The following is a 12,230-nucleotide window of genomic DNA, read 5'->3' on the forward strand; positions in this document are numbered from 1 at the left end:
CATATCCGCTCTGCGCACGCGCATTGGCGGTTTGTGCCGCGCGTGCGCTTTGGCGTAGCGATGAAGTCCTGTATCTGTGGGCCTCTTTGACATATGGCTATGACGGCGTTGCTGCACAGCGCATGCGCGGCAGCGATGCCGCGATATTAATCATCTAAAATGCGCACGCGCGGTGCTACTAACCTGTTTCTAATATACATCCGTCGTGCGCACGCGCATTGACGGTGATATGCCGCGCATGCGCGTTAGTGTTATGATGATGTTCTCTGTTAATGGGTTTTACTGTTGTGCAGCTGCGTCGGCATCGCTACATCGCGCAGGCGCGGTAGAGATGCCATGACGTCTTCCCCATTTGACTAATTGGCCCACAGCTGATCTGGTTTATGCGGGCTTTTTAAATCCCTGTGGACATGCAGCTCCATGACACTTCCAGGGACGGGAGCAGCTGCTTATCGCTGCCCACACTCATCTGCTTCTCCAATGTGTTGTATAATTGTTACGAACCGGCGCCGCCATAGCCGCAAGCAGCCTGCTGCGGTTCCTGTTGCGCCCAGGCGCCGGCTGCCGTTCTTGGCCGTGCCTCGGGTCATCCAGTTGGCTGTTCCTTCCCCCACGTCTAAGTGTGGAGAGGCGGCTAGTGCGCATGCGTGCGCCGATTTACCCCAGCCAGAGTTTAAGCCCGGTGTTTTGCCTAGTGAGCATGCTCAGCCTGTTTGTGTTATGTCTGAGACTAAGTCTACTGAGCATGCTCCCACAATTAACCCTAACAGCCTCTTTGCACAGGTACTTGGACTTCGTGCTGTGTCTAAGTTCTGGGATGTGCCTACTGAGCATGCTCAAACTGATAGTCTGCTTTCTAAGTCTGTGGCTCAGGCTACTGAGCATGCTCAGGCACTTAGTGCATCAGAGGCTAGATCCGGTAAGGACCTCACTGAGCATGTCCGTGAGGTGGCAGGCCCTGATAGGGCAGAGGGTGTCAGGTGTCCTGATGACGTGGCAACTCCGGACTGGCTCGTAGAGGCCCGCCCCTATGATCTGGCACCTCAGTATTGGTCGTCAGACGATGACTGGTGAAGTGTTTGGGGCGTGGCTGCCATGAGGTCATCAATGACGTGGCGGTTCCGGATAGGTCGCATGTGACGTCACTGATGACATGGCACTCTGCTATTGGACCTTGGTGGTTCCACCCTGGGTTTGGGGCGGACCCAGGTTATAAAAGGGGCTGGAGACAACATGGAGGTGCGCAGTCTTCACTTTTGCTCAGTCAGAGCACACCTCCATGTTAGAGCCTCATTGCGGCATAAGCCTATGTTGGGAAGCGGTAGGTAGGGTTAGGCGAACGGTGCCTGTCACGCCAAGATTCGTGGCTCGGCACATCAGGGTCAGGCGCCGTGCTTCCCTCCTGCCGTTCCAGTCTTGCTATAGCAGCCCAGTGGCGTTAACTGGGCTGCGGCTGCTGTGCTTCCTGTCCGATTGTGCCCCCTACGCACACGGACAACGCACCTGCTGCGCCACCTGTCTGATTGTGCCCCCTACGCACACGGACAACGCACCTGCTGCGCCACCTGTCCGGTTGTGCCCCCTACGCGCACGGACAGCGTACTCCAGGACCCCTGTGGAGTTAACAGGGTGTTCCTTATTTTCCTCGGCTTCCCGGTCAACGCTACTGGTGTACCCATCTGGCCTGACGTGTCCTACACACACGTGGCCAGTCGAGAGGTGGCCAGAAACGCTAATCGGAGGACCGCTCAGCCTGACATGTCCTACACACGTGGCCGACAGGGCGCTTTCGTGGCGGTCTTCCGGTCAACGCTACCTGGTTACCACCCGGCCTGACGTGTTTCCTGCACACGTGGTTGGTGTAGCGCTAGGTGCACTAAAACGCTAATCGGGTTGTCGTCCGGTCTGACGTGTCCCAACACACGTGACCGGTTCCCAGAGTTCCTGGGTTATCTCAGAGCCATCCAGCTCTATAGTCTCCGCCTAACCCTCAGGTGCCAGCAGCTCCATTGTCATCTGGAGCACGGTGGGCCCCGACTGGCGATTAGGATATATACCCCCTGGTCCTAATCTGCCGGTCCCCCCGTAACAGTAAGACTGCGCCAGGGTCTGGCTGGCATGGCGGAGATGGAGCAGCTACATCAATTCATGTTGCAGCTTGATGCCAGAGTGAGGTCTCTGGAGAAGTCTGCTCTTGCTGCTGATATGGATGATGTGGTGGCTCAAGCGGCTGCAATGGTGTCAGTCACCAAGCCTACTCCAAACCTCCCTCACCTCTTGCTGCCCAACAAGTTTACGGGGAACAGCAAGGCATGTAGGGGATTTGTGAACCAGTGCTCAGTCCATCTAGAGCTGTTGGCTGCACGGTTTCCTACAGAGAGGTCGAAGGTGGGGTTTATCATCTCCTTGCTCTCCGATAGAGCACTGGAGTGGGCTACACCATTGTGGGAGAGGAATGACCCCGTAGTACAGGACTCTAAGGAGTTTTTGGAGTCCTTGCGACAAGTGTTCCTGGGGCCTCAGGTCACTCACGACTCAGCCCTACAGCTACTGACTTTGGAGCAGGGGCGTACCTCCTCAAGTCAATATGCTGTGAGTTTCCGGACACTTGCTGCAGAACTGGGGTGGTCGGAGAGGACTCTCATTCCACTGTTCTGGAGGGGATTAGCCTCGCACGTGAAGGACGCATTAGCGTCGCGTGAGGTACCAACTACCCTTGAGGGCCTCATGACTCTGGCTACCCGCATTGACCTGCGGACCTCTGAACGTCAGCTGGAGCGCAGGTCAGAGGGTCGTTCAGCCACTGTAGTGGTCTCTCCTACTGCACCTCCCTTAGAGGACATCTCTGTCCCTATGGACATCTCTAGGGTTGGTGTTGCTAGGTCTTCGAGTCGCAAGGGCATTTCCTGTTTCGCTTGTGGGCAGTATGGTCATTATGCCAACCGTTGCCCAAAGCGTCAGGATAAGCGACCACGATTGGTGACCATAGCTGGAGGTAGACTGGACTCTGCGTCATCCATTAGGGTGACGTTTCCCGCGTCCATTTCCTTTAAGGGGTCAACATGGTCCACAAGGGCAAGTGTGGACACAGGTGCTGGGGATAGTTTCATCTCCTCCTCTTTTGCCCGGCGCTTGCCATCCCGCTGGTGCAAATGCCAAGGCCAGTGAGAGTCCGTGTGGTGGATGGGTCCTTGTTGCCCAAGGTAATTCACCAGCGGACAGTGCCCATTACCCTTGCCATGTCATCTGGGCATAGGGAGACCATTTCATTTCTGGTTCTCCCTAAGGGTGCAGATGATACTCTGCTGGGTATTCCTTGGTTGAAGTGGCATTCCCCACATATCGACTGGTCGTCTGGGGTAATTACGCGGTGGAGCGAGTCTTGTAGCTCCCACTGCATGTCTCCATCTTCCGCCCGTCGCTCAGTGGTATCTGTGGCGACTATAGACCATTCGAGTGGGAGGGCCGCTAGAGGGGGGGGTACTGTTACGAACCGGCGCCGCCATAGCCGCAAGCAGCCTGCTGCGGTTCCTGTTGCGCCCAGGCGCCGGCTGCCGTTCTTGGCCGTGCCTCGGGTCATCCAGTTGGCTGTTCCTTCCCCCACGTCTAAGTGTGGAGAGGCGGCTAGTGCGCATGCGTGCGCCGATTTACCCAAGCCAGAGTTTAAGCCCGGTGTTTTGCCTAGTGAGCATGCTCAGCCTGTTTGTGTTATGTCTGAGACTAAGTCCTCAGTTAAGGCTACTGAGCATGCTCCCACAATTAACCCTAACAGCCTCTTTGCACAGGTACTTGGACTTCGTGCTGTGTCTAAGTTCTGGGATGTGCCTACTGAGCATGCTCAAACTGATAGTCTGCTTTCTAAGTCTGTGGCTCAGGCTACTGAGCATGCTCAGGCACTTAGTGCATCAGAGGCTAGATCCGGTAAGGACCTCACTGAGCATGTCCGTGAGGTGGCAGGCCCTGATAGGGCAGAGGGTGTCAGGTGTCCTGATGACGTGGCAACTCCGGACTGGCTCGTAGAGGCCCGCCCCTATGATCTGGCACCTCAGTATTGGTCGTCAGACGATGACTGGTGAAGTGTTTGGGGCGTGGCTGCCATGAGGTCATCAATGACGTAGCGGTTCCGGATAGGTCGCATGTGACGTCACTGATGACATGGCACTCTGCTATTGGACCTTGGTGGTTCCACCCTGGGTTTGGGGCGGACCCAGGTTATAAAAGGGGCTGGAGACAACATGGAGGTGCGCAGTCTTCACTTTTGCTCAGTCAGAGCACACCTCCATGTTAGAGCCTCATTGCGGCATAAGCCTATGTTGGGAAGCGGTAGGTAGGGTTAGGCGAACGGTGCCTGTCACGCCAAGATTCGTGGCTCGGCACATCAGGGTCAGGCGCCGTGCTTCCCTCCTGCCGTTCCAGTCTTGCTATAGCAGCCCAGTGGCGTTAACTGGGCTGCGGCTGCTGTGCTTCCTGTCCGATTGTGCCCCCTACGCACACGGACAACGCACCTGCTGCGCCACCTGTCTGATTGTGCCCCCTACGCACACGGACAACGCACCTGCTGCGCCACCTGTCCGGTTGTGCCCCCTACGCGCACGGACAGCGTACTCCAGGACCCCTGTGGAGTTAACAGGGTGTTCCTTATTTTCCTCGGCTTCCCGGTCAACGCTACTGGTGTACCCATCTGGCCTGATGTGTCCTACACACACGTGGCCAGTCGAGAGGTGGCCAGAAACGCTAATCGGAGGACCGCTCAGCCTGACGTGTCCTACACACGTGGCCGACAGGGCGCTTTCGTGGCGGTCTTCCGGTCAACGCTACCTGGTTACCACCCGGCCTGACGTGTTTCCTGCACACGTGGTTGGTGTAGCGCTAGGTGCACTAAAACGCTAATCGGGTTGTCGTCCGGTCTGACGTGTCCCAACACACGTGACCGGTTCCCAGAGTTCCTGGGTTATCTCAGAGCCATCCAGCTCTATAGTCTCCGCCTAACCCTCAGGTGCCAGCAGCTCCATTGTCATCTGGAGCACGGTGGGCCCCGACTGGCGATTAGGATATATACCCCCTGGTCCTAATCTGCCGGTCCCCCCGTAACAATAATACTATACAGTTATGCTGCTTTCATATTCTAAACTGTATGTGTAGTGGCCCAGTCCAGATTGTGTCTGTTTCTTTAAGTACATTTACTTATATGTAATATTATGTTATATGTAAAGCATTTTTCATTTGCTGTGTTCTAGCACCAACTACTGGTGAAAACTGTAAGAATCTGAAGTTTGCATTGGGTGTTTTCCTATTGGCCAGTTCTTGGTCACATGGCTCAATAGGTGGAGCTATTCTACAGCCTCTGTCTGAAAAGAACTGGAATGTTCTGGTTCTGGCTGAGTCTCCTCTGAGGGAAGACATTATGTGGAGTTTCTCTTCACCACAAGACTCCTGCTACGCCCGAGGCCTAGAATTTCACCATTTACTGACTTTTACAGCCAATATGCTGAAGGCTTCCTATCCTGAATCCTCGCTGGCCAGATATACATTGTGCATCTCTTCAGACAGTAGGGCATACTGATTATATACAAGACCCTACTGTATGCAGATTGGGAAAGTTTGAGGGTCTCCCGCCCCACTGCAATATTAGTGGCTTTCATGCCATTGTCCACGCACCAGCCGTCCGGTCCCCGTAGCGCGCTGGGCAACTATCTACATTTGCTTACATGTACTGCACGTGTCTGAACTAGCAGTGAAATTAACCCCAGGACTCCAGGTCTGTAAAATCTTATTATATCTACCCTCTAAGCTCAAGAGACTCTGAACCTGCTTCTAAAGGCATACCAGTATTACATCTGAAGCAAATTGTGCTCTTAAAGCTACAGAACCCTAATTACACTTCAGCATTCAACACCAAGCTGTATTTGCTGTGGCCTACCCACAAAAGACCGTGAAACATACTGTATATTCCGTGTTGTTTTCCTTTGTACGTGCTGTATTAAAGCAACTGTTATCCCCAAGACCGTGTCTGTGGACTGTCCATCAGCTGTGGATACTGTGTGGGGGTGGATAGCAGGGAACATCAGGGCCTTGTAGACCACCCAGGGAACATGGCCCTGCACCCTTGTGCCAGAACAGCAACTGTGACATATAGAACATTTGAGGTCCTCTGTCCCTGGGCCCTTACAAAGGTCGAATTTAGCGTCACGAACAGGATCATTCCTCTGTGCCTATCTTCTCTTACTGCAAACAAGTCTCAGCATTGCTCATTAACCTCTATCTTGCCAGTGAATACTGCCAAAGACTGTTTTCTGTTTTATGCTGGGGTTAACAGCACCTGCACTAGCTCTTCTACTCTCCTGCCTTCCAAGTTACTCAAATAAGTGCAAATCCTCATTCACAGCAGTGCTATATTCAAGAGGGGGAGCCTTCCATCTCAGAGACTGTGTTGGTACATAATAGTGCATCCCTTAAAGCTACAGTGTCATCATTATTCTGAAAGAGACAGTACTTGCCTCATCACCAAAATGTCTGAACCTCTTCATAATGACCAGGCCGAGTCTGTTAACTCTGTATCATCATCAGCTAGTGCTCCAGTGGAACGGGCTAATGCCACCAACCCAGTTCCAGCCCCTGTCATGGCTACCAGCATGCCATTCTTCATTGGAACCTCTAGTCTCCCAAGCTACAGAGGAGATCCTCATACACTTGCTGGGTTCAAAGAAAAGATTATGTATTCTCTTGAGCTTTTCTCACTTTCTCCCCATCAGCAGGTACAACTTCTCCTGGGATAGCTTGATGGACCAGCTGCTGAGGAAGTCCATTCCTGGCCATCTACCGAGAAAACCAATGTAGAACAGATCCTCACCCGCCTGAGAAAAGAATTTGAACGCCAATCACCCACCGAGGTTCGTCTCAAATTTTACAACCGATGTCAGGGACCAGGTGAGACTCTTAGGGACTACGCACTAGCCCTTCAGTCTGCCTACAGGGCTTTACAGCAAATAGACACTGTAGATTCTGTTGCTGCAGAAAACATAATCACTGACAGATTCATAGAAGGTTTGGACTCCAGGCTAGTACAAAGTCAACTCCGCATGCTAGCAGCACAAAATCCAAACATGACTTTCTTAGACTTTAAAGCTTTTGCCCTGTGAGTAGTGGGTACTGACTCACCTTGTACCAGCTATGCTCTTGTGCCTCGTTCCTCAGACCTTGCTGCTGGAATTTCTACTGTATCTCATCTTTCACCTGTTTCCCCTATGCAGGCCACACAGTCTGTACAAGCCCCTACTCTCAGTCATGCACCTCCTAGCACAGATACACTTGTCCAAGTCCTTGAATCTGTATGCCAAGCCTTAAAGGAGCTAAAAGGCCAACCCCCTGCATCATGTGAATCATCTGTAAACCGTCAAAAATTAAGTATGGCACTCTGTTATCAGGGTCGTGCCAGGATAGGGTCCAAACCCTATATATCAGAAAAAAGAATCCGGCACTCACAATAAATTTGCAGAAAAAGAAACACTTTATTCAGTAGCTCATTTGTGTGAAAATGGATATGATAACTCAAATAGCTCAAATGACATTTCGGTCACACTTTGACCTTCATCCGATCAAATTCACACTAAACAAAAGATAAAAAGGAAATATGCTATAATGTACATAATTGCAATAATATCCAGATTTATGCAAAATATAACGCATACACATAGACTCAAATTATAACTATAGGAGGGACCAGCATATCAGGAGAACAATATACACATGAGTCAGAGAAAATCATTATTTGCATGATATTCCTATGAGAATATCCATGTATTTCAAACATCACATTAAACTGAATAGACAGAATTTAGAAGACATCACTGTAACAGGTGCATGATAAGGGCAGAAATCAGCCACAGATAGCAGGTCTGTAAGACAAAGAAAAAATCAGACATATAAGTAAAAAAGCATCTTACCAGTAAACCAAGGGGCAATGAGAAAATGAGCACTGATGTGTACTGCGTCTATCACGCCAGGGAAATGCGCTAGCATGTGTCACAAGGAGAGGGTTTTTAAAGGTCCCGGGACGTAACGTTACTTCCGGTTTTACGAAACCGGAAGTGATGTACATAGTTGGCAAAAGGATGGCAAAAAGCTCCAGTATAAGTAACCAGCTTCATCCCGGGGCCGCGAAACCGGAAGTGATAACATTAGCTGGCAAACCAGCTATTCAATAGAAAAAAAGAAGCACATAATGTAATCATCACGTGATAAACTCACATGATCGGTGGTTCACTGCAGTAAGAAGAGCATAGATGTAGTAGTAGATCCAATGACTTATGAAATTGATTTATAGGGGTAGAGGGGTAACGCACATTAACCAGATAGGGGTTATCATATGATACGATATGAAATATTAGTAATATATATATGTATACGGAGATATATAATAAAAAATATATATAATAATAAATGTAAAAATAGTTATTTAGATTATTAATCTATGTTGTTAATGTATATAAAAGTCAGTCATAACAAAAAATAACAGAAAAAAAAAAAATTTTCAATTATTAAAAAATATACAAAAAAATATATATAACTAAATTTAAATACCGAAAGTTGATCAATGAATTCATCTGATTTAATTGGCCTGTAATACTGACTAAACGTAAGAAAGGAAACAAAAAGGAGAAAAATAAATTAATAAAACACAACAAAATGTGTATAAAATACACAATAGAATAAAATGGATATTATCAATAACCGTATAAAGATGTATATCTATAAATATGACACACCTAATGTGTGTGGGGCATATCATATGTGTAGGTAAATATACATAAGAATTTTCCCATAAGTGAAAAATTACATAAAGCTCCCTATATCAAATTCTCTATTGAGACCTTTGTGTTCCATAGTCTGTAATACAAAAATCCAAAAAGCTTCACGTTTTTTTTAAAAGTGTTACCCTACTTTGACCTCTTCTCATTTGTGGAATTTGTTCAAGTACCTGATATCTGAGCTGAGATACCCTGTGTCCTAATTTATGAAAGTGAAAAGGAAGTGGAAGATTAAGACGTTCACAGCGAATAGTAGACTTATGTTGTGAGATCCTATCCCGTATAGCCTGAGTGGTTTCTCCAACATAGAGCAAGCCACACGGGCATTTGATCACATAGATAACCTAGGAGCTGTCACACGTGAAGAATCCCTTAATAGGAAAACCTTGACCGGTCTGTGGATGGAAAACCTTATCCCCTTTGATAATATTATTACACTGTAGGCAATTGAGGCACGGGAAAGTGCCTTTACGAGGTGTGCTGAAATAACTCTGTGAGAGAGAAGGAGCAATAGAACCTATATCCGCTCTAACTAGTTTATTTCTCAAATTGGGAGCCCTGCGAAAGCAGGGAAGAAACAGCTTTTGAAATTCAATTACCTGAGGATAACCTCGACTCAAAATATGCCAATTACAACGGATACGTTTATGGATCTTGTAGGAATAAGGATGAAAACTATGAACAAAGGGAATACGGTTTTCCATATCGGATTTCTTACTGTCACTATTCAAGCTGTTCTTCAGTATATTATCAGGGTACCCCCTCGCCTTAAATCTAGAGTTCATCTCATCAAGTCTTAATGTCCTAGTAGCATCTTGACTGACAATTCTTTTGACTCTGAGAAATTGGGATTTAGGGATAGATTTCTTAACAGCCTTGGGGTGGCAGCTGGAGTACTGTAATAAGTTATTTTTCTTCGTAGCCTTGATAAAAAGATCAGTCTCCAGTTTGCCACCATCACCTCTAATAACCATAGTATCCAAAAAACTTAATCTATTATAATCATATTGTATAGTAAACTGTAATTTTGGCCAAATGTTGTTCAAGTAATTGTGAAATGTTAGAAGAGAGTCCAATGAGCCCCCCACATGCAAAAGATATCATCTATATACCGTTTCCAACACAGTACATGTGATTTAAAAAGTTCATGTGGATAGATGAATGTTTGTTCAAATTGTGACATATAACAATTAACATAGGGGGGCTACATTGGACCCCATGGCTGTACCTTGTACCTGTAAATAAAAACTATCCTGAAAAAGAAAAACATTTTCCCTTAGTACAATATTCAATAAATGCATACAAAATTTTTTTGTCTCAGAGTCAAAATTATGATCAGATAATAATTTATGTACAGAATTAATACCTTTCTCATGGGTAATTGAGGTATATAAACTGCCTATATCGCACGTGACCAAAATGGTATCAGATGTTATATGGTCAAACTGACGAATCATATCCAAAAATTCACCCGTATCTAATAGAAAGGACTCAGTTTTCTTTATCAAAGGAGTCAAAATTTTCTCTAGTAAAATAGCTAATGGTGACAATATTGAGTCCGTGCCTGCCACAATGGGTCTACCTGGGGGATCCTCCAGACTTTTATGTATTTTCGGTAATACATAAAACATGGGCACCATTGGATCTTTCTTCTGTAAAAATTCAAAAACTTTATTGTCAATGAGGCCCGATTTTAGATAGGGTTCTATCGTATTTTTAATTTTAGCTCGAATGGAAGATGTGGGATTATTGGTCAAGGCAGTATACTCCTCAATATTAGAAAGTTGGGTCATAAGCTCATCAATATACATCCGTTTATCCATTATAACTGTAGATCCGCCGTTATCGGCAGGTTTCAGAATTAATTCTTTTCTTTAATCAGTGATTCAAGAGCAAATTTATCAGATTCAGACATATTAGATGGACAAAATAGAAGACCTTGTTCAATATCTTTACATAATTGTGATACGTCCCGATCTACTAAAGAGATAAATGTCTCAATAGCTGGCATATTTTTTGGAGGCATAAAGGTACTTTTAATTTTAAGACCCAGGTCAGAGAGGTTAATAGGCAATCTTGGAGTAACTATATCTCTAGATGGAATATATCCAGAACCATGTGGGGAAAAATGTGCTTTTAATCTCAAGGATCTAAAGAATTTCTGTAGGTCCATATGTAAATTGAAAGAATTAAATTTGTATGTTGGAGAAAAAGATAAACCTTTTTGTAATAAGCACATTTGTTGTGGTGTAAGGTTCTTGGAAGAAATATTGATAACTAAAGAGTCCTCCCTACCTGGGATCTGGTTGTCATATTGGTTCTTGGAGTGTCTGTGACATTGTCCCCCGCGCCGCGTTTGCCTCTTCGGCTTTGAGGTCATCGTTGACCTAAAAAAGATGGTACATATCTACCTTGACGGGATCGAAACCCATTATCTGAACCTGACAAGGAAGTATCAGACGAGGAACGATAAGATCTAAACGTTTACGGCTTTCATATCGTATCATATGATAACCCCTATCTGGTTAATGTGCGTTACCCCTTTACCCCTATAAATCAATTTCATCAGTCATTGGATCTACCACTACATCTATGCTCTTCTTACTGCAGTGAACCACCGATCATGTGAGTTTATCACGTGATGATTACATTATGTGCTTCTTTTTTTCTATTGAATAGCTGGTTTGCCAGCTAATGTCATCACTTCGGGTTTTGCGGACCCGGGATGACGCTGGTTACTTATACTGGAGCTTTTTGCCATCCTTTTGCCAACCATGTACATCACTTTCGGTTTCGTAAAACTGGAAGTGACGTTACGTCCCAGGACCTTTAAAAACCCTCTCCTTGTGACACATGCTAGCGCATTTCGCTGGCGTGACAGACGCAGTACACATCAGCGCTCATTTTCTCATTGCCCCTTGGTTTACTGGTAAGATGCTTTTTTACTTATATGTCTGATTTTTTCTTTGTCTTACAGACCTGCTATCTGTGGCTGATTTCTGCCTTTATCATGCACCTGTTACAATGAAGTCTTCTAAATTCTGTCTATTCAGTTTAATGTGATGTTTGAAATACATGGATATTCCCATAGGAATATCATGCAAATAATGATTTTCTCTGACTCATGTGTATATTGTTCTCCTGATATGCTGGTCCCTCCTATAGTTATAATTTGAGTCTATGTGTATGCGTTATATTTTGCATAAATCTGGATATTATTGCAATTATGTACATTATAGCATATTTCCTTTTTATCTTTTGTTTACTGTGAATTTGATCGGATGAAGGTCAAAGTGTGACCGAAACATCATTTGAGTTATTTGAGTTATCATATCCATATTCAACCAACTAATTAGAGCTAATGTTCAAGCTCCTATCATTACCCAGTCAAGGACACTGTGTAGCCAGTAGTGATGGTTCTAC

Source organism: Anomaloglossus baeobatrachus, chromosome 2, assembly GCF_048569485.1.
Source record: "Anomaloglossus baeobatrachus isolate aAnoBae1 chromosome 2, aAnoBae1.hap1, whole genome shotgun sequence".
Lineage (NCBI taxonomy): Eukaryota > Metazoa > Chordata > Amphibia > Anura > Aromobatidae > Anomaloglossus > Anomaloglossus baeobatrachus.